General features: G+C 40.4%; 1 long non-coding RNA gene across 1 annotated transcript; it reads right to left on the bottom strand.

The window, feature by feature from the left end:
* Positions 1 to 6088: 6088 nt before the first annotated feature.
* LOC131995175 (uncharacterized) lies at positions 6089 to 8342 on the bottom strand. Its single transcript, XR_009397230.1, has 3 exons — positions 8009 to 8342; positions 6210 to 6331; positions 6089 to 6140 (listed from the first exon to the last, which is right to left on the bottom strand). It is a non-coding gene; the product is annotated as an uncharacterized LOC131995175 (long non-coding RNA).
* Between the last annotated feature and the right edge of the window lie 15078 nt (positions 8343 to 23420).

Genomic DNA, 23420 nt, shown 5'->3' with positions numbered 1-23420 from the left:
TTAAATGAAAGGTATTGATGGGTAGAGCAAGAAGTGAAACCCATTTTCGGGACCAATTTTCTGGGGGTCTACCACTTTCCCAATATACCCCACAAACAGCAATTTTTTAGTGACCATCGCAATATGGGGCTCAAATAAAGGTATTTGGGAGTAGAATACGAATTTGATATTAAAATTTGGGACGATGTATTTAGGGCATCACCCCTTCCCCAAAACACCCCCCAAAGGGTAAACATTTTTCGACCATGCCAATATGAGGCTCAAATGAAAGGTATTTGATATTCCAGTGCTTCTAGAGGGCGCAATTCTTATCCGATTTGGAGGGCGAAATTCTTATCCGATTTGGTTGAAATTTTGCATGAAGTGTTTTATTTTACTTTTCAATAACTGTGTCAAGTATGGTCTAAATCTGCCCATATCCTGATATAGCTGTCATATAAACCGTTCTTCCGATTACACTCGTTGGGCTTGACATGGTTATCGTGTCTTTGATTTTTACAACGAACAAGAATAAATACTCTTTATGGAGTCAGAAATGGATATTTCGATGTGTTGCAAAAGGTATGATAAAATGAATATGCCCCCATCCTTCGTTCGTGAGTATATAAATCGCACTAAGGGCTGGCTTCCTTCTATTTGGCCTTCAAACCAAAAGTTTCTGTTGGAATACGTTTAACCCGATTAGCATTCTGCTATACTAGAAGCTAAAATTTTTGCCTGCTTTGGAAAAAGTTTGGTACGTAAAGAAAAATTATGCCCATCAATTTGTGCAATTTTTTTAGCAGTATTCATGGTGGTGGGTTCCACAGATTCGGCCCGGACGAAATAAGCACATTTATACTTGTTTGTAGCTCATATAGGTTTGACAGTTAAATTTCAACATAATGTTAAAATATGAAAAATATTGCAGAACACTTCTTCAAATTCAATTTTCATTTCCTTTAAATCGACTTTTGTTTGTAGGCAGTAGGTGCACCAAGTGCTCTTGAACTTGTTGATTATCAGCACTTCAGTCCCTTTTAATTCATTTGGATATTGGGTCACCTAACTCAAGTTGTTCATAAACAGCATATCCACTTGAAAATATAGGTAAACAAGTATTCGGTTTACCCTCTACTTAATATTTGAGTACATTTAAATTTGACCGAAAGCATTTGGTGTGTGACGGAAACATGCACCTTTGTTGGTAGTATTCCTTATGACTGTCAAATACGCATAATGACAAAAGCAGTATTGCGAGCATAATTAAAGTAGGTGGATTCTGATATATGTTAGTATGCTTAGCTCGAAGCAAGTCTAAAGCACATACTTGACAATCAAAAATACTTTAAAATCGTATCCTTTACTTGTCATTTCTTTCCGTAGTGAATTCATAAGAAAACAAAAAACAAGTGAAAGTGTGCTTAGTTCGTCCGGGCAGATCCTCCATAATGGATCTTTTTTGGCAAGTTCTTTGACGGTATCTCTTTATAGGCCAACAAAGGATAATGGATAAAAATTAATATACTATTGGAGCTGTAATGTGTTATTGGGTGCTTCGGACCATATTTGGTTTGGATGTTGGAGCCCATATTCAAAGCCATTGTGCCAAATTTCAGTCAAACCGGAAAAGAATTGCGCCCTATAGGGGATTACGAGTAAGAATAAAAATCGGAAGATCGGTTTATATGGGAGCTATACCGTGTTATAAACCGATTAAGACAATATTTGGCTAGCATGTTGTATGCTATGTATGAGAAGTCGTTGTACAAAATTTCAGCCACATCGGATAAGAATTGCGCCCCCTAGAGACTCAAGAAGTCAAGGTGCCAGAACGGTTTATATGGCAGCTATGTTAGGTTTTATACCGATTTGGACTTAATATGGTCCAATTGGCACAATTGGTGACAGTCATTACAAAACACTTCACGCAACATTTCAGTTGTATCGCAAATGAATTGCGCCCTCTAGAGGCTCAAGAATTCAAAATCAGTGATTGGGTTAAATGGACCGATATGGCCCATTTACAATCCTACTCGCCTTACACTAGTAGGAAGTATTTGTTCAAAATTTCAAGTCCCTAGCTTGATTCCTTCACTGGAAAAACAAACTTCGGTTTCAATCATGAATTTAATTGATCCAATTAATTTTTAAATTGAAACTGGTTCCGAAAAATATGCCTTTACGAAATTTTAAGACGATTGAACGAAAATTGCCACCTGAACTTTGTACACAAATCGACATGGACAGACAGGCAGACGCAGCTAAATCGAATCAGAAAGTGATTCTGAGTCGATCGGTTTACTTATCATTGGGTCAATCTCTTTTCCTTCTGGCCTTCAAAACAACACCCTATCGAACAGTTTGATACTAAAATTAAAAGTACTTTCAGCTAGAGTACGAACCTAATCTTTTATACTTGTTGCTAGAAATTGTATGATGAGCAGAATATCGAAGCATAACGAGAGTGTTACCCGGCCGACACGGGGTAACTATGAGCACCACACAAGCTGGAACTTTGAGCTCCGACTTGTGTGGTGTCAATCGTTACAATGGGAAGCTTAGCTGAAAGCTACAGGGCGCGTTCACAGGTTGCGGATGGTGGAAAGCTCCGTATTTTTGCGGAGTAGCTGCAAATACGGCCGTGGGCAGTCAGCGATTTTCGAGACGAAAGTCTCAGTGAGGAGTCAGGTGGCACAGGCTCTTAATTAAATACTGAGTGCCAATGATACTCGAGTTTGACAAGGCGAGTTGTTGGCGCCTTCAAATAACCAATGCCCAACATCAGCGTGTGTTCCCAGGTTAGGGGCGGCTGGAGGCGAGCGTCGGATTTTGGAGCAAGCAGCTCGCCCCCACAAAACCCATGCGGTTGGAGCGCTGGGCCAGTAACCCGCCCACTAAAAGCTATGAGAACTACTATGAGAAACAAAGGAATAATACTAACGGACACCCAAAGGACCATGATTTGCGGATCTGCACCTGGAATGTCCGCACTCTTTATAGGGAAGGTGCAGTTTACGCGCTGGCGGATGTATTAGAGAAGTACAAGGCAGATATTACCACCTTACAGGAAGTGCGATGGACTGGGAATGGCGTCACTACAACACCAAACGGTGACGAACTATACTATAGCTGCCATAACACGAGGCATGCAATTGGTTGTGGATTTGTGGTTAGTCGGAGACTGAAACACCTTGTCTTCAGCTGTTGCGGCGCCCGCCTAAGTCCGACCATAGACATGAAAAAAGAAAAAAAATTTGCGTGGAAGGCCCTTTAGATGAGGCCTTCGCACCTGCGTGGCGGCCTCGTAACCACGATATTTCTCCAGCTCTCGATTGCTTTGCATGATGGAGGATCTGCAGGGACCTTTGGACATATCGTATGGCTGGTCAGTGCCCACTAGAACCAACCATGTCAATTATATGCGTTTTGTGCAAAGCAACCCCCCCTCATCTTTAATTGATAATGTTGCCGCTTGTATGCAGAAGAGGGGGAATTGCAATTTTTATTGGTAAGCTAACCCCCCTCTCCATTGTTAGTTTATCTTTCATTTGTATGTTGATGTTTGGAGGAGGGGAGGTTGCATGTGTTGATTTTTGTCTTGCAGTGTGGCGGGGAAGCCTCCTTTGGAGGAGGGTTTTTGTGTGATGTCCAGATGAATGATCCAAATGTTCTGGCGCATTGACTGTCTGTGAGAGATTCTTTGTGGAGAAAACTTTCCATTTAAAAATGTAAGGTCGCCCCCATGCATATTTCTTACAGATAGCCATTCCGTCAGAACATCCCAAAAAGCCTGAAAAGAGAAGGGAAAAGAGATTAATAACGTGGAATTTAATGGAGAAGAAAATCGGAAAGGAATTTGAGAACGTGGTGTGTCCACCACAATGAAATGAACTTATGTTTTGTTGTTTTTGACATGTTGGCAGAATTGCCTGATTTGCGTTGCCAACTACCTCAGGGCTGGATAGATGACGGTAGTAGAAGTGGTGGAGACGCATAGTGGTGCAATTCATTCATAAAGATATTTGTATAACAATAATAATTTTTTTGAAGCGAAATGGATGAGTAAGATGACTAGTAGGTATGAGAAAAGGACGTATGAAGAAACATAGATGGCTCCGCGAATAAAGTATGGCGTTTATTGGAAGTTTATTGGATGCATGAGTATAGCGTCATTATAAAAGAGAGAGAAGCCTGCTTGGCGTTTCAAAGTGTTGTATTTCGCTGTGCTGTGCATAACCAAAGGTTCATTAAGGCGGTTATATATTTTGAAACAAGTGTATCAAATGTGCTAGTTAACGTGAATAAAAAGAAAAAGATCTATGTTTTTTTTTGTGTCCTAACCTTCCCCAGTATTTATATATGCTACAAGATTTTATGAAAAGTTCCAACACCTTCGTGGGAATAGAAATTTTGTCCACAGTTTGGTGCGTCGACAATAGAATCCTGCAGAAGGAAGGCGGGATTGCAAAAGAAAGGCAGCACAGCAAGACACGAATATCACAGCAACACATAAACGGAGATTGCCAGTAAAGTAAATGCTGAGGTTAAGGTAGGACAAATTTTTGTTCTTTATTTGATCGGTAGATCCAGCAAAGAATTTTTGACAATAAAAGGCGGTGCGGTAACCATCAAAATAATACAGTTCAAATAAGCATACAGTCCAATATAGTCGACATCGCCACCTATCGCCCACGGACAGTGGACACCAGAAGCGAACAGGTCCCACATACATACATCTATTGCCCCCTTGTGGGATATCGAAGAGAACAGATTAATATACATAGGCCGGATGTGCACATGATTGCTACCTTCCATTTATGCCCCAAAACCAATCAACCTTTGTGTCGTTTTATATTATTTATATTGTTTTTTTTTTGTCTTATGTAGTAGCGTTCGATATTTCTTTTTATTTTTTTTTATCTGACTTTATATTATTTATATTACTATTTATTTAATTTAATTTTTTTGTTTTTTTATCTAGGCTTGATCTAACTTTTTTTTACAAAGTAGTTTTTTTGACAAAATATCGAATTTGTGATAGGGTCTACAAAGAAATTTCCATCAGAGTAAAGTAAAAGTTCCGGGTAGAAAAATAGAAACTGCCCCAAAACTAATATAAGAGAGCTCCCTTAGTTAGGTTTACCTTTATTTTTTTTTGTTTTGTGCAAGCCTTGCAAAATAATAGACAGGAAAACTTTGTAGGTCTTACTTCGTCATACACTGACTTTTGATTTGTTTTGTAACAATCGTGTTACATTTTTTCACCGAAACATTCGTTTTGAGATTATAGATTAGACAAATCATTTTTTTTATTTATACATTTGAAGATTAACGCAGGATCAGTAATTTTGAATCATTGCATGTTTAAAACAAATTAATGTTATAGGTGTTAGTATTAGTAAAATTATAATAAATATGATTAATGTTTGAATTTGAAGGCGATGAGTGTAATGATGTGCTAAAAGGATCCCCTCGGGGCAGGTAAGTGCGGGATGGATGTTGTGATGTAGGCGGGTTTATGGGGCCACCGAAATCGATGATCCGGGAACTGGTTGGTCATGGAAGGGAGGGCGACTGGGACAATCCATCTGGTCTCCAACCTATAGGAACGTGTAAATGATAGTAGAGTAACGTTAATGGATGTTCTGGAATTACTTTTTTTTTATTGGTACGTACCTCGGACGGAGATGACGGGATGGGACCACTCCTGGGATATACCGTGCTAGCCGATAGTTATTCTCCTGTCGCATATGAGGCCTCCGTAACAATATGGCGCCCAACAGAAAGAGGCCCGGCATTTCATTGCCGTGGCGATTAACATCATGTGTGAACACCTAGACACAGGAAATAGACCATTAATATTTTGAAATAGCCCGACTTTGAAATTTGGATTTGAAGTTTAGAACTTCGGAAGTTTGGCAACCTATCTGGTTGACGTCAGATGTAGTTGTGCCAAAATTCGAAAATTCGAAACTGAAAGGAAAAATGGAAAAGGTTAATGCAAACTGGATGATGTTGTGGCGTACCTATCAGATGAATGATGCGGAACAAGCACACATTAGCCAGATAGGCAGTGGAAATAGTTTCAGTTTGGATTGAAAGTGACCAAATGTTGGAATAACGATTTGATAACCGCTCTAGATAATGATGTTAGAGGACTGTAGTATCAAGGGTTAGATTATGACATTTGAAGGGGTCGGTTGAAAGGCCCAAGATAAGGCACTTACTTTGCATGTTGATTTGTTTTTAGATTTGATTATACACGTTCCAGAAGGTTGCTCGAATGAGAGTCAGAATTACAAATATACCGCACACATCACATCCCTCGCATACCGCCCCATACATATATCTGAAAGAGAAGTGAATATTGATATACTATAAGGAAACGATTTTTTATTCATCGATATATAATTTTTTTTATAAAACGAATTTTCATTACAACTCTTGTTTAGTTGATAGACATATTAAGGCCAGACTGACACAAAGGCTAAAGTTTTGTGTTAATTATATTATGAGCATAGAGACTCGCTCGCGGTCTAAGAAACGTAGTCGACCTGAGACATTTGATCTAGATAGGTCCAGACAATATATTGCCGAGAAGAAACGAAAGGATAGTAGGGAAATGGAACAGCAGAATACTCCGAAGAACAATTCCGTAAGGGACATGTCACAGACCATTAATACCGCGTCGTCCGGCCTGAATCAGAACGCTAGGGAGGAGGTGAGGTCGGAGGTCCAAAGAGTGCCAGGCGTCTCCACGAATGCAGAAGGTGGGTCCACGGTACTACATAGGGCTCTCGAGAATAGAGTTCAGGTAGTTCAGAACGAAATAGGGGATATTAGAAGAACCCTGGGGGATCTGGCCAGAGCGATTGAGAGTCTAACCGCCAATACTACCAGCAATATGATGTCGAATTCCAGTTCGAATATGAATCAAATGGATATAGCTAGACCAGTGATGACACCCACTGCAGTAGAAATACCAATGGCTGACAATGTCAGTGGCGTCCAAAAGGAGAGTTCAGCTCCACGTAATGGGTATCTAGGTGCAAGTCAGGATAGAGATAGAATGAGGATTAGAATCGATAAACTAGGGTTAGTATTCGATGGTACATCGAGAGGCTTAGGGGTCGAAGATTTCGTATATCGTTTGGAACATTACCAGAGGCAGTACACAATTCCATGGGAAGAGGTTATTAGGGACTTTCCCTTGGTCGTAACAGGTCCAGCCGAATCTTGGTACTGGTTGTTCCAGAAGACCCATAGATTTCACGACTGGCAGGAACTTAAACATTGCCTCCTTAGCCAATACCAGTCTTCGCGGTCTAATTTTGAAATTCTAACCGATCTAGCCCAAAGAAAACAACAATTGAATGAGTCCATCGACGTATTTTTCCACATTATGGGTCAAATGAGGGCCAAATTAATACAGCCTGTCTCTGAATACGACATGATAAAGATAATGAAAAAGAATGTCAAAGAAAGTATTGGTCGTATAGTTTATCCGATTCAAGTGTCATCAATGGAGCAATTGCGAATCGAGTGCAATGAGGCAGAAAGGAATTTTCCTAGAAGGGATGTTAGGAACATGCCACCACCCAATCGCCCAATTAGACAGATAAATGAGTTATGTCATGAACCGCCAGAGTACTTATCTGAGACAGAATATGAGAGTATTGATTATAATGAAGTGGCAGCATTTCAGACGAATAGGCAGTCAGCAATTTTCTGCTGGAATTGCAGGCAAGCTGGCCACGGCTTTAGAGATTGTGATTCGACTGTGAGGAGTTTATTTTGTTATAAATGTGGGAAACCAGGTTTTACTACTCCCAAATGTCCCGTCTGTCAGCAGGGAAACCCCAACAAGGGCGTGGATCTAGCAGGGGAGCCACGTCCGCGCGAGAACCCCAAAGCACAGTAATAATGTCAAGGTCACAACTGGCCCAACGGCCGATTCCGAATAGGGGATGCTTAACGACTGAGGGAGGTTTTGATAACTTCAACCCTGACCTTCGTCACTACTTACCATTGGAGATAAGGCAAGACCATTATAATGAATGTCGCTCCAGAATTTTTAATGAGAATCCCGATCCGAGAAAGGTGCCAAAGGTTCGTCAGAAATTCGCTAGAAAGAGAAAGGAGATTAAAAACGTTATTGAATCGATTAGAAGAGCTGGTCTAAACGAGGACCCTAGAATGTTCGCCGAGGTTGAACTTCAAGGAGTCAGAATTAGAGGGCTACTTGACAGTGGGGCTTCGGTGAGCGTTCTAGGAAAAGGATGCCGAGAGTTGGTAGAGTCCCTAAACTGCGATATTAGAACCATATTTTCGAACGTCAGAACAGCCAGCGGACATGAGCACCGTATTTTGGGAAGGATTAGGGTCAATATAAGATATAAGGAACTAGTTAAGGAATTAGAATTATACTTATGCCCGGATTTGGAGCAGGCGCTTTATCTAGGAATGGATTTCTGGAAATTATTTAATATAGCCCCTGAATTGTTAGAAATAAATGAAGTTAATATGGAACAACTCCAAAAGGAATTTGCTAATGAGAAAGTCGAGCATAAGTTGAATCCCCATGAATTAGACGAAGAACAGAAAATGCAACTGCGGGCTGTAATAAAGAGTTTTGACACCTTTGAGGAAAAGGGCTTAGGGGTAACTAGTTTGGAGAAACACTCAATAAAGTTGATAGAAGGTGCGGTTCCTGTAAAGGATCGCCATTATCCATTATCTCCAGCTGTCCAGTCCATAGTTTATGAGGAAATAGACAATATGTTAAGGCTCAATGTTATTGAAGAAAGTGAGAGCCCCTGGAGCCACAGAACCACTGTCGTCAGGAAGCCAGGCAAGAATAGGTTCTGTTTGGATGCAAGAAAGTTAAATAAATTAACCATTAAGGATGCATATCCGCTCCAGAATATAGATGGCATTTTGAGCCGGATAGACGAGACGCATTACATTAGCAGTGTCGATCTTAAATATGCCTTTTGGCAGATCGAGTTAGATGAGGAAAGTAAGCCTTACACAGCGTTTACTATACCCGGACGGCCATTATATCAATTTAGGGTAATGCCGTTTGGGTTATGTAACGCCGCTCAACGTCTGTGTAGGCTTATGGACCGTATAATTCCGCAAAGGCTAAAAGAGAATGTTTTTATATATCTGGATGACCTGTTGGTGATATCTAGCGATTTTCAAGAGCATTTACGATTATTAGGCGAAGTAGCCAAGTGTCTCAGCCAGGCCAATCTGACTATAGGACTCAAGAAGTCACATTTTTGTTTTAAGGAACTAAAGTACTTAGGATTCATTATTGGAAATGGAATGTTAAAGACAGATCCTGATAAAGTACAAGCTATAAGATTGATAAGGATCCCGAAGAGTCCAAGAGAGGTGAGAAGCTTCTTAGGCACGGCCGGCTGGTACCGCCGATTCATAAAGGACTTCGCATCGATATCCGCTCCTCTTACAGATACCTTGAAGAAGTCTTGTAAGTTCACCATGGGAGAAAAGGCAATTGCGGCATTTGAAAAGTTGAAGAAGGCCCTGACGTCGGCCCCGGTTTTGAGACACCCCGATTTCACAAGGCGTTTCTACATCCAATGCGACGCATCTGATTATGGAACCGGGGCGGTTTTATTTCAATTGGATGACAACAACGAAGAACACCCCATCGCCTTCTACTCTCAAAAACTTAACTCTTGTCAGCGAAACTATAGCGTGACCGAAAAGGAATGTTTGGCTGCCGTGATGGCCGTGAAGAAATTCCGGCCTTATGTTGAGATGATGCCATTTACGGTAATTACGGATCACGCTAGTTTAAAATGGCTTATGAGTTTGAAGGACTTGAGTGGTAGATTGGCTAGGTGGTCTCTTCAGTTGCAGGTCTTCGATTTTGAGATCGTACACCGTAAGGGATCTGACAATATTGTTGCTGATATGCTATCTAGGTCTCCTATAGATGTGAACATAGAGGAGCTCACTAGAGAAGACTTCCTGGATTTTGAGACATGTGAATTTGAAAGAGAAGAGTACCTGGCACTTATAGAGGACGTGATGAAGAACAATGATAAACTACCTGATATAAAAGTGAAAGATGGGCTGGTATTTAAGAAGACGGTATTTGAGCAAGAGTTGGATGAAGTTTTATGTTGGAAGTTATGGATACCGCCCGCGTTGACACATGTCATCATTGAAAAGGCACACAACGCCCATACCGCAGCTCATGGAGGCGTAGCGAAGACTTTGGAGAGGGTCAAGCGATTCTTTTATTGGCCAAGGATGTCTACCCAAGTCAGACAATTCATAAAAAATTGTCAAGTATGCCAGGAGACGAAGCCTAGCAATCGACATATGATGCCTGAGATGGGTCAGGAAGTACAGACTGATAGGCCATTCCAGAAGATATACATGGATTTTCTGGGGAAATATCCCCGCTCGAGGAACGGCAACGCATATATATTTATCGTTGTGGATCACTTCACCAAATTTACATTTTTGAAGGCGATGCGAGAAGCCACAACCGCAAATGTTGTAACCTTTTTGGTGAATGAGATATTTCATAAATTTGGTGTACCTGAAGTGATCCACAGCGATAACGGTGCGCAATTTACCTCGAGGAGTTTTCAGGATATGGTTCGTGCATACGGGATAACCCATATGAAGACTGCGGTATATTCACCTCAGTCGAATGCCTCAGAACGGGTGAACCAATCTGTAATTTCGGCCATAAGGGCATATCTTGACGAGGATCACCGTGACTGGGACATGTATCTTTCGGAGATCGAATGTGCCCTCAGAACCTCAGTTCATTCGGCGACGGGTTTCACACCATTCTTCGCACTATTTGGTTTCCATATGTACACGAATGGCGCGGACTACAGATTGGCCCGAAGGCTCCGGTCATTGACGGATCACGAAATTCAAGGAATAGATGGAACGGCGAAGATGGAGGCGATAAGGGAGAAGATTAAGGTAAATATGCATAATGCTTATCAGAGAAGTTCCGCAAGGTATAATCAGAGAGCTCGTGTGGTTAAATTTGTACCGGGGCAGGAGGTTTATAGGCGGAATGTGGTCTTATCCGATTTTTCGAAGAACAAAAATTCGAAATTTTGTAGGAAATTTCTTAAATGCCGTATAGTCAAGCCTGTAGGGAACCACATGTACGAGCTGGAGACAATGCAGGGAAGGAAGATTGGCGTTTATCACGTTAAAGATATCAAAGTTTAGTGCAATATAAGTTTAGAGTCTGTGATTTATACCAGTGCAATATTAGGATAAGAATACAATTTTACTTCATTTTTGTTTGTGTTCGTCCTAATGTTAAGTCTAAATTTATGGTGCAATACGTGTTGGTATCTGTGATATCGAGTACTTGTTGTTTTTTTTTGTTTCCATTATACATTCCTGTTTGATTATACACGCTTTTTAATTATACAGCCCTTTTGATTATACACCCTTTTTAATTATACACCCCGCTTAATAATACACCGTTTCCGGTTACGCATTTTTTTTCATTATGAGCTATTTTTGAATGTAAACTATTTGTACTTCTTACACCCTTTCTGATTGTACTCCCCCCCCCCCCCCCCCCCCCCCCCGCATGATATGTCTCGGCAGGATGGACCGACACGCTGTATGTGAATGTGTACCTTGCGGATACTATACCCCATTCAGACTGACTACCCCTATGGTATTTTGTATACTTTAGTTCAGATTTGTTTATGACTAGGAAATTTATGCATGCTGGCCATACCTGAATGGACTTTGGAGAGTATCCGAGTCAGGCGCATCTGGAACGAGAGAGAGACACACAGAGTGACCATTTTTTTGTTGTATGAGATTGGCATTTACTTCCCTAATATCCGTATACTCGGTACGGGACTCAGGTACCAAGGCCCGGCTTTATATCTCAGGGCATGGGTGTTCCCCACGTACGATAGGAGATTTTCTACTATATCGCTAGGGGATTATACCGCACACCCGCCCTGTAATCGTAGACTCTACAGCCCTGGTGTTTTGTTGCGGCGCCCGCCTAAGTCCGACCATAGACATGAAAAAAGAAAAAAAATTTGCGTGGAAGGCCCTTTAGATGAGGCCTTCGCACCTGCGTGGCGGCCTCGTAACCACGATATTTCTCCAGCTCTCGATTGCTTTGCATGATGGAGGATCTGCAGGGACCTTTGGACATATCGTATGGCTGGTCAGTGCCCACTAGAACCAACCATGTCAATTATATGCGTTTTGTGCAAAGCAACCCCCCCTCATCTTTAATTGATAATGTTGCCGCTTGTATGCAGAAGAGGGGGAATTGCAATTTTTATTGGTAAGCTAACCCCCCTCTCCATTGTTAGTTTATCTTTCATTTGTATGTTGATGTTTGGAGGAGGGGAGGTTGCATGTGTTGATTTTTGTCTTGCAGTGTGGCGGGGAAGCCTCCTTTGGAGGACGGTTTTTGTGTGATGTCCAGATGAATGATCCAAATGTTCTGGCGCATTGACTGTCTGTGAGAGATTCTTTGTGGAGAAAACTTTCCATTTAAAAATGTAAGGTCGCCCCCATGCATATTTCTTACAGATAGCCATTCCGTCAGAACATCCCAAAAAGCCTGAAAAGAGAAGGGAAAAGAGATTAATAACGTGGAATTTAATGGAGAAGAAAATCGGAAAGGAATTTGAGAACGTGGTGTGTCCACCACAATGAAATGAACTTATGTTTTGTTGTTTTTGACATGTTGGCAGAATTGCCTGATTTGCGTTGCCAACTACCTCAGGGCTGGATAGATGACGGTAGTAGAAGTGGTGGAGACGCATAGTGGTGCAATTCATTCATAAAGATATTTGTATAACAATAATAATTTTTTTGAAGCGAAATGGATGAGTAAGATGACTAGTAGGTATGAGAAAAGGACGTATGAAGAAACATAGATGGCTCCGCGAATAAAGTATGGCGTTTATTGGAAGTTTATTGGATGCATGAGTATAGCGTCATTATAAAAGAGAGAGAAGCCTGCTTGGCGTTTCAAAGTGTTGTATTTCGCTGTGCTGTGCATAACCAAAGGTTCATTAAGGCGGTTATATATTTTGAAACAAGTGTATCAAATGTGCTAGTTAACGTGAATAAAAAGAAAAAGATCTATGTTTTTTTTTGTGTCCTAACCTTCCCCAGTATTTATATATGCTACAAGATTTTATGAAAAGTTCCAACACCTTCGTGGGAATAGAAATTTTGTCCACAGTTTGGTGCGTCGACAATAGAATCCTGCAGAAGGAAGGCGGGATTGCAAAAGAAAGGCAGCACAGCAAGACACGAATATCACAGCAACACATAAACGGAGATTGCCAGTAAAGTAAATGCTGAGGTTAAGGTAGGACAAATTTTTGTTCTTTATTTGATCGGTAGATCCAGCAAAGAATTTTTGACAATAAAAGGCGGTGCGGTAACCATCAAAATAATACAGTTCAAATAAGCATACAGTCCAATATAGTCGACATCGCCACCTATCGCCCACGGACAGTGGACACCAGAAGCGAACAGGTCCCACATACATACATCTATTGCCCCCTTGTGGGATATCGAAGAGAACAGATTAATATACATAGGCCGGATGTGCACATGATTGCTACCTTCCATTTATGCCCCAAAACCAATCAACCTTTGTGTCGTTTTATATTATTTATATTGTTTTTTTTTTGTCTTATGTAGTAGCGTTCGATATTTCTTTTTATTTTTTTTATCTGACTTTATATTATTTATATTACTATTTATTTAATTTAATTTTTTTGTTTTTTTATCTAGGCTTGATCTAACTTTTTTTTACAAAGTAGTTTTTTTGACAAAATATCGAATTTGTGATAGGGTCTACAAAGAAATTTCCATCAGAGTAAAGTAAAAGTTCCGGGTAGAAAAATAGAAACTGCCCCAAAACTAATATAAGAGAGCTCCCTTAGTTAGGTTTACCTTTATTTTTTTTTGTTTTGTGCAAGCCTTGCAAAATAATAGACAGGAAAACTTTGTAGGTCTTACTTCGTCATACACTGACTTTTGATTTGTTTTGTAACAATCGTGTTACATTTTTTCACCGAAACATTCGTTTTGAGATTATAGATTAGACAAATCATTTTTTTTATTTATACATTTGAAGATTAACGCAGGATCAGTAATTTTGAATCATTGCATGTTTAAAACAAATTAATGTTATAGGTGTTAGTATTAGTAAAATTATAATAAATATGATTAATGTTTGAATTTGAAGGCGATGAGTGTAATGATGTGCTAAAAGGATCCCCTCGGGGCAGGTAAATGCGGGATGGATGTTGTGATGTAGGCGGGTTTATGGGGCCACCGAAATCGATGATCCGGGAACTGGTTGGTCATGGAAGGGAGGGCGACTGGGACAATCCATCTGGTCTCCAACCTATAGGAACGTGTAAATGATAGTAGAGTAACGTTAATGGATGTTCTGGAATTACTTTTTTTTTATTGGTACGTACCTCGGACGGAGATGACGGGATGGGACCACTCCTGGGATATACCGTGCTAGCCGATAGTTATTCTCCTGTCGCATATGAGGCCTCCGTAACACAGCTTTATTCCGGTGGATGAGAGGCTAAAAGCATAAAGCTAAATTCTTCAACATCAGCCCTATTTGTGCCCAGACCCCGACGAAACATGGTAGTTATTAGCACCAGATTTCAACATAAAAATATTCACAAATCAACATGGCTGTCACCCAATCAAAACACGAGGAACCAAATTGATCACGTTGTGATAGATGGAAGGCATTCATCCAGCGTGTTAGATGTACGATCGATCCGTGGAGCGAATATAGATTCGGATCATTACTTTGTTGCAGCAAAGGCTCTTACCCGTTTCAACATGGCGAGGAAAGTACGATCTGACACTGCAGGGAAACTTGACATTGAAAAGCTGCAAACACAACAGATGATAGCGGCATACTCCACTCGACTGACCCAACAGCTTGATGAAAGCACTTCTTGTTCCGATGATATAATGGCGCAGTGGCAAACTATTGCCCACTCCATGGAAAATTATTCGAAATCCGTACTTGGGTACCGAAAGCTCCCTCCAAGTTACCCATGGTACAACCAAGAATGTCGAGATGCTACTGAAGCCAAGAATGCGGCATATAAAGCAACCCTGCAATCAGTAGCAAAGCGCCAGATGAAGGAGAGGTATCGGTAGAAAAGAAGAGAGGCGAAACGTCTATTCCGCAGAAAAAAAAATGAAATGGAAAGGCGTTAGTGTGAGCGAATTGAGATGTACAGGGGTCAGAATGAAGTCCGAAAATTCTTCCAAAGAATTAAACATCAAACCGATGGCTTTGGTGCAGGCACATCCTCCTGCTGAGACAAAGAAAGAAATCTGATAACTAACACAGATAACATGCTGAGGATATGGAAAGAACATTTTACCCAACTGCTAGTGTCCGACTTTGGCGGCGAAGAGGATACCGCAGAACCAATCCCTGATGATGGTATAGAATGTTTACATCTTAGTCATAATGACGTCCAGGTAGCAGTGACCCGACTAAAGAACAACAAGGTTACCCGCTGAACTATTTAAGACCGGGGGCGTCACGCTGATAAGGCGTATGCATTAGCTTATCTGCGCAATCTGGCTAGAAAAACGCGCACCCGATGATTGGAACCTCAGCATACTATGTCCCGTACACAAGAAAGGAGACAAGACGGAATGTGCCAACTACAGATGAATAGGTCTCCTTCCCATCGCATAGAAGATACTCTCAAGAGTACTGTGTGAAAGATTAAAACCAAAAGTCAATGAGATAATTGGGCCCTATCAATGCGGCTTTAGACCTAGCAAATCCACCCTAGACCAGATATTCACACTGCGCCAAAACCTGGAAAAGACTCGAGAAGTACAAATCAACACCTACCATCTCCTTGTTGACTATGAAGCCGCTTTCGATACTTCTTTAGGTTCAAAGGTATTTCAAGCCATGTCTGAGTTTGGTATCCCTGCAAAATTAATAAGACTCGGCAGGATGACACTTGCTGACACGAGTTTCTCAGTAAGAATAGGAAAGAATCTCTCCGAACCATTTAATACCAAACGAGGTTTCAGACAAGGAGACAGCCTCTCGTGTGATCTCTTTAATATCCTGCTGGAGAAGATTATACGAGATGCAGATGTGAATAGAGATATGGCCACTAATCACAAGAGAACACATGATACTCGCCTATGCCGAAGACATCGACATCATAGGTAGGTCACCGGAAGTAGTAACTGCTGCCTTTGAGAGAATCGAAAGAGAGTCAGTGAAAATAAGTCTGGCAGTAAATGGAGATAAGACGAAATGGATGGTTTCAACTCCCAAAAAGCCTTGCACAACCGAGCAGATAAAGAAAATGGAGAAAGTTGGGAACCACAACTTTGAGACAGTCAGTAACTTTATCTACCTCGGCACCGCCGTAAACGAAACGAATGATACCAGTTTTGAGATTAAGCGAAGAATAATGCTGGTGAACAGATGCTACTTTGGACTAAGTAGGCAGTTTAGACACAAGGCCACCTCTCGACGGACGAAGATTACACTATACAAGACACTGATACTACCCGTGCTGTTATATGGTTCTGAAGCATGGGTACTTGTGAAAGCAGATGAGGCAGTACTTGGAGTATTTGAGAGAAAGATTCTTCGTAAAATATATGGACCAGTTTGCGATAATCGAGAATGTAGGCGACGTATGAACCACGAACTGTATGACGACGATAGCATAGTTACACACATAAAAATACTATAGCTGCGTTGGCTAGGTCATGTTGTCAGAATGGATGAAGAAGCTCCAGTTAAGCTAAGTTTTACAAGTATGTTTTTGATTTTGCTACTCTGATCTCTTTAAAGTTATTATTACTGTGCCACCGTTAGATGGATACTGAGGGATGGCTTGATTTTACAATACACAAACATGAAGAACTTCAAACACACATATCTGCATTACTTGTTTGCCCCAGTGCTGTTCTCAAGTACTTCCTGGCCTTTTCCATGGTCTCTTAGAAAATATTTAATTTACTTGGCAAACAATATTAAAGTGCTTGTGTAGGAGAACAAATGCCGAGAATTGTTATCTGACCTTGTTGAAATTTATTTCTATTTCTGTTCGGCAAATAAATAAAACATAATCCTCTTCTTATGGTCATTGCTTTATTTTAGCCTGTTGATTTCTTTTCAGAGAATTGCTTTTCCATAGGCCACTGCTTGGAAAGCTGATAAACTAATGGGACATTGGGAGCGCTGGTGCTGCCTATCGTAAAATCGTTGTTTGTAGGGGGGCAGTATTAAGTAAGATATATAATGACGTGTTTAATGGCTAGGATAATGGGTGCTATTCCATGATACATTGAATAAATAACACTATGATAGTGGGTGGTTGAGCTAGGTGGCACAGCCACCCCCTAGCAAGAAAAGTTCAACAGAGTGCTTAAATAATACTTAGCATGTTCTTTTTTGTTTACTAGGGCAATTCAAATTATTGAATAAAATATATCTGAAAAAAGCATACGAGGTCTGTTTAATGAAAATTAAGATTTTAACAAGAAAAAAGAGCTTTGGATACCCACCACTTCGGGTAAACAGCCTTTCGTCATAATCCGGTGAAAAATGCTTAATATATGCCCCCATAGCAGCTTTATCGAAATATGGTCCGATTTGGACCAAATTCGATACGGATATTCAGTGTTTTAATAAGTACAAGTTCAACTTTGCAGAACAAAAATTGGTCTTTTTGGAAGCCCTATCCAAATGTAGACCGATCTGCATTATATACGACACAGATGTCGAAAATTCTAACATAAGCCACTGTCAAGTTTGAGCGAAATCGGATTATGAATGTGACTTTTATGGGGCCAAGACTTTAAATCGAGAGATCGGTCTATATGGCGGCTATATCCAAATCTGAACCGATGTGGACCAAATTGAAAAGGGATATCGAAGGCCCTAACACAACTTACTGTCCCAAATTTCAGCGACATCGGACACTAAATGCGCCTTTTATGGACACAAAATCTTAAATCGAGAGATCGGTCTATATGGCAGCTATATCCAAATCTGGACCGATCTGGGCCAAATTGCACAAACATGTCAAAGGGCTTAACACAACTCACTGTTCCTAATTTCGGCGAAATCGGACAATAAATGCGTCTTTTATGGGTCCAAGACTTTAACTCGAGAGATCGGTCTATATGGCAGTTATATCCAAATCTGAACTGATCTGGGCCAAATTGAACAAATAAAAAGGCGTTAAGTTCGGCCGGGCCGAACTTTGGATACCCACCACCTCGGGTATATACATAAACCACATTTCATCAAAATCCGGTGTAAATTACGTACCTTATGTCCCATAGGAGTTATATCGAAATATGTTCCAATTTGGACCAAATACCTATCGGTTCAAGTCATTGTTCAATTGTGTATAACAAAATATTGTTATTTTAAGTAGCTATATCAAAAAATAAACCGATCTGAACCATTTAAAACACGGATGTCGAAAAGCCTATCATAAGTCACTGTGTCAGACTTTAAATCGGGATTTCGGTCCACATGGCAGCTATATCCAAATCTGGGCCGATTTGGGCCAAGTTGCAGAAAAATGTCGAATAGCCTAACAGAACGCACTGTCCTAAATCTCGGCGAAATCGAATAATAAATGTGCCTTTTATGGCCACAAAAACTAAAACCGAGAGATCGGTCTATATGGCAGCTATATCCAAATCTGGACCGATGTAGCCCAAATTGACAAAGGATGTCGAAGTGCTTAATACAACAAACTGTTCCAAATTTCAGCAAAATCGGTTAATAAATGTGGTTTTTATGGGCCTAAGACCCTAAATCGGAGGATCGGTCTTTATGGCAGCTTATCCAAATCTAAATCGATCTGGGCCAAATTAACGAAGGATGTCGAAAGGCCTAACACAACTCACTGTCCCAACTTTGAACGAAATCGGACAATAAATGCGCCTTTTATGGCCCAAAAACTTTAAATCGAGAGGTCGGTCTATATGGCAGCAATATCCAAATCTGAATCGATCTGGGCCAAATTAACGAAGGATATCGAGTGTCCTAACACAGCTCAATGTCCCAAATTTCAGCCAAATCGGATAATAAATGTGGTTTTTATGGACCTAAGAACCTAAATCGGAGGATCGGTCTATATGGCAGCTTTATCCAAATCGGAATCGATTTGGGCCAAGTTAAAGAAGGATATCGAGTGTCCTAACACAGCTCAATGTCCCAAATTTTAGCCAAATCGGATAATAAATGTGGTTTTTATTGGCCTAAGACCCTATATCGGCGAATCGGTCTATATCGGGCTATATCAAGATATAGTCCGATATAGCCTATCTTCGAACTTAACGTGCTTAGCACAAAAAAAGAATCTGGCCTAAGTTTGAGCTCAATGTCTCTATTTTTGAAGACTGTAGCGTGATTTCAACAGACAGACGGACAGACATACAGACGGATCGTCTTAGATTTTTAAGCTGATCAAGAATATATATACTTAATAGGGTCGGAAATGGATATTTCGATGTGTTGCAAACGGAATGACAAAATGAATATACCCCCATCCTTGGGTAGTGGGTATAATAAGCAATGCGACACTGAATGTATCGTTTAAGATACATTGCGCCTATAGAGGGCGCAATTTTCAGCCGGTTCGACTTACCTTTTTTACAATAATTTCCCTCATGATTTTGATTTTACTTATTTATCTGGGTTTTTTTTTTTGGGTGTATGCATTAATACTGCTTCTATATAAATCGATCTCCTGATTGTGACTTTTCATTTTCGTTTGCAATATAGATATCGATACAATCGATAATTATTATTAAAACTATTGAAAATATCGAAAGTTGTGATTGTCGATATTTTGCCAGCCCTCCCTAGGGGTCTACATTGAGACTTCAAGGACTGAGATCTGTTTGCGTAAGGTGGTGTGTTGGTAACGCGAACACGTCGAGTATGAACATCATTACGGATAGTAAAACGGCCTTGAGGGCAATAACAACCAGGACGGTAAGGTCATGAGCAGTCTTGCAGTGAAAGAAGGAGATAAACGCCTTCTCTGAAGATCGCGAAATCTGCATCGTTTGGGTGCCGTGCCATAACGGAGTAAGCTAAAATGGAATAGGGCAGACGATTTGACTGTGAAAGCCCGAGGACTGATATCAATAAACTTCGTTAGCCCGAAGCTTTTCGGTTCGACGAAGTCCGAGTTAAGGCTGTGGGCGACAAATGCTCATGAAACACTGTGAAACAGCGAAACAATCAGTGGGGCTGCGAAGATCCTATGGGGTGAACCGGATCGTGAGAGGGCGAGGCTTTTATTGAAAGGAAGTAATAGCCTCGTCCGGCAAGTGGAGGCATGTTTAGGACATGTGGGAAAGCTGTTGAGGCGTTGGAGCATTTCCTATGTCCGGCTTTTGAGGCAAAAAAACATCGGTACTTAGGTGGGGACACAAACAGTTAAGGATTTTGTAAGTAGCAAGAAATTCCTAACTTATAATGTTCTTTTTCGAGATTACGTTTTAGTTTTTTAGAGAGCAAAACAAGCCGATTATTGGCTTAGGTGTATGTCCATAGTGGCAAGGGGCGGAATCTAATATTTATAATGTTCATAGGCCAATTTGCATTTGCAATTGGAATTGTAAATGGACCATAAGGGTCTATTCTTCGATAATGCAAATTTTGCCCATGAACATTCGACTAGGGAACAGGGGCAAACTTCTCACATATCAATGAGTGCAGTCCGATTCAAGTTTTAAACTCAATGGTAAGGGGCCTTCTTTTTATAGCCGAGTCCGAACGGCATGCCGCAGTGAGAAGTTTTACATGGCATAGTACCTCATAGGGAAAACCACCGTTGAAAATTTTTTCTGATGGCCTCGCCAGGATTCGAACCCAGGCGTTCAGCGTCATTGGCGGACATGCTATCCTCTGTGCTACGGTGGCCTTCGATATAGCTGTCATATAAATAGATCTCAGATCTTGACTTCTTCTCTAGCCTCTAGAGGGCGCAATTATTATCCGATTTCCGATTTGGCTGGTCCCATATAAACCAATCTCCCGAATATAGTTCTTGAGCCTCTTGAGGGCGCAGATTTGGCTAAAATTTTGTACAACGACTTTTCTAATGAAGTTTAAGATAAGTGCCAAAGATGGTCTGAACCGGTCCGTTACCATATAAAGCTCCTATATAAAGCTATCTCCCGATTACTTCTTCAGCCCCAATAACTCCTTATCCGGTTAGGCTGAACTGTTGCACAATGACGTCTTCATCACCAACATTCAAACCAGGTGTTGTGCCAATCGGTACATAGCCTGAAATAGCTCCAATAGCAAAGAAATTCTTATCCAATATCCTTTGTTTGCCCATAAATAGCTACAGGGTAAAGGACTTGACAAATCCGAACAGTGGTGGATTCTGCCTGGCCGAACTTAGCAAGCTCTTACTTGTTTTAGTTTCTGCCTTTATGGAGAAAACGTGCATAGAACTTGACAAATGCCACCCATGGTGGTGGGTGTATAAGATTCTTCGCGGCCATACTTAACACCCTTTTACTTGTTCTTATTTAATAATTTATTAAAAATTATCCTTATAATTAAATAACAACTATAGTACAACCTCTAACTTCATAGTTCATAAGCTTGCCCTTTTTTACCAGGGCAGGTTATTGGTTCAAAACCACTCAGTACCGTAAGATGGTATCCAATTCGAAAAAAAAAAACTTTAACACACACCATTACTCCAACATATTTTTAAATTCATTGCATATTTCACCTTTCTGTACACGCTTTAATTTTGTAAGTGAACGTTTTTTCTCTTGTCTGCCATTAGTTCGTGCCCCAAGGGTGTAATGAAAAACTTAATGACCACTATTTAGTAGACTCTCCTTCAGAATACTTTCTGGCGTTTATAAAGCAAATTTAAAGTACACAGAATACAAATTAAAAAGTACTACCAGCAAAAACATATCCTTTTATCGAAATTGATGAAACCACAGACAGAAGAATGAAAACCACCTGCCTGGGCCACATTGTGGTTGCGCCTGAGTTGTAGGCTAGTTGCAAGAGCTTGCAATGTGGTAATTTGTAGGTCTGTGTGCAACGTCGGGCAGAAATTGCCTGGATATAAAACATTTAATGCAACATGAAAACCCGGAGGACATGTGTTTTTTGGTGTATCCTCACATGTTTTTATATGGGTATTTCCATAACAATTCAGACAGATATAGTAACTCGTGTTTTAAAAACCAAAACCAAGTCTGCTGAATTGACAGCAATAATATTTTTGCTAAAACAGCAAACGTTTTCTCTTGTTTTCGGAAGAAGACTTTTATGGCAGCCTCAAAATATCAAAAATTCTTTAAAAACTTTGAAGTATTGCAAATTTACCTATTTTTGTACCCATCACCAAACGATACTTATATAAAGTATATACGTATGAATATTTTTGATCGTCTTAAAATTTTAAGTCGATCTTGCCATGTCCGTCCGCCTGTCCGTCCCTTAAACAAATAATTATATCCGCTTGAAATTTTGCATGAAAGCTTCTTATTGGTGTGGGTCGTTGGGGATTGCAATTGGGTCATATCGGTACAGATTTGGATATAGCTCCCATATAAGGTGGTCCTCTAATATGACATCTTGAGCCCCTAGAAGCCTCCATTGTTATTCGATTTAGCTGACATTTTGAAAGGATTAGTCTGGTACGACCACCAAAAACCGTGTTAAGTATTGTTCAAATCTGTCCATAGCTTGATGCAGCTCCCATATATAAGCCGATCACCCGCCTATTCTTCTACAACCCCTCGAAGCTTAAATTTCTGCATTAATTAGCAGAAATATGCTTTGGAAAGTACATATATGCCCTTAAGGGTTAATTTTTGTGGTGTGTTTTCAAGTTGTGCCAAGTTTGGGTTTTTCAATACATTATTTTTTTATACCCACCACCGAAGGATGGGGGTGTATTCATTTTGTCATTCTGTTTGCAGCGCATCGAAATATCTATTTGCTACCCTATAAAAAATGTATATTCTTGATTGTCGCAAAAATCTAAAACGATCTAGCCATGTCCGTCCGTCTAAATATTGAAATCACGTTACAGTCTTTTCAAATAAATATATTTAGCTGGAACTTTGCACAGATTCCTTTTTTTTGGTCCATAGGCAGATTAAGTTCGAAGATGGGCTATATCGGACTATATCTTGATATATTCCTCATATAGACCGATCTGCCAATTTAAGGTATTTGGCCCATTAAAACAACATTTATTCTGAAATTTCGCTGAAATTTGGGACAGTGATTTGTGTTTATCCTCCCATCATCCTTGTTCAATATGGCTCAGATCGGTCAAGATTTAGATATAGCTGCCCGAGGCCAATCTTTC

Source organism: Stomoxys calcitrans, chromosome 2 (assembly GCF_963082655.1).
Source record: "Stomoxys calcitrans chromosome 2, idStoCalc2.1, whole genome shotgun sequence".
NCBI classification, from domain to species: Eukaryota; Metazoa; Arthropoda; class Insecta; order Diptera; family Muscidae; genus Stomoxys; species Stomoxys calcitrans.
The sequence above is the reverse complement of the archived record's forward strand: the minus strand, read 5'-3'. Positions and strand labels throughout refer to the sequence as shown.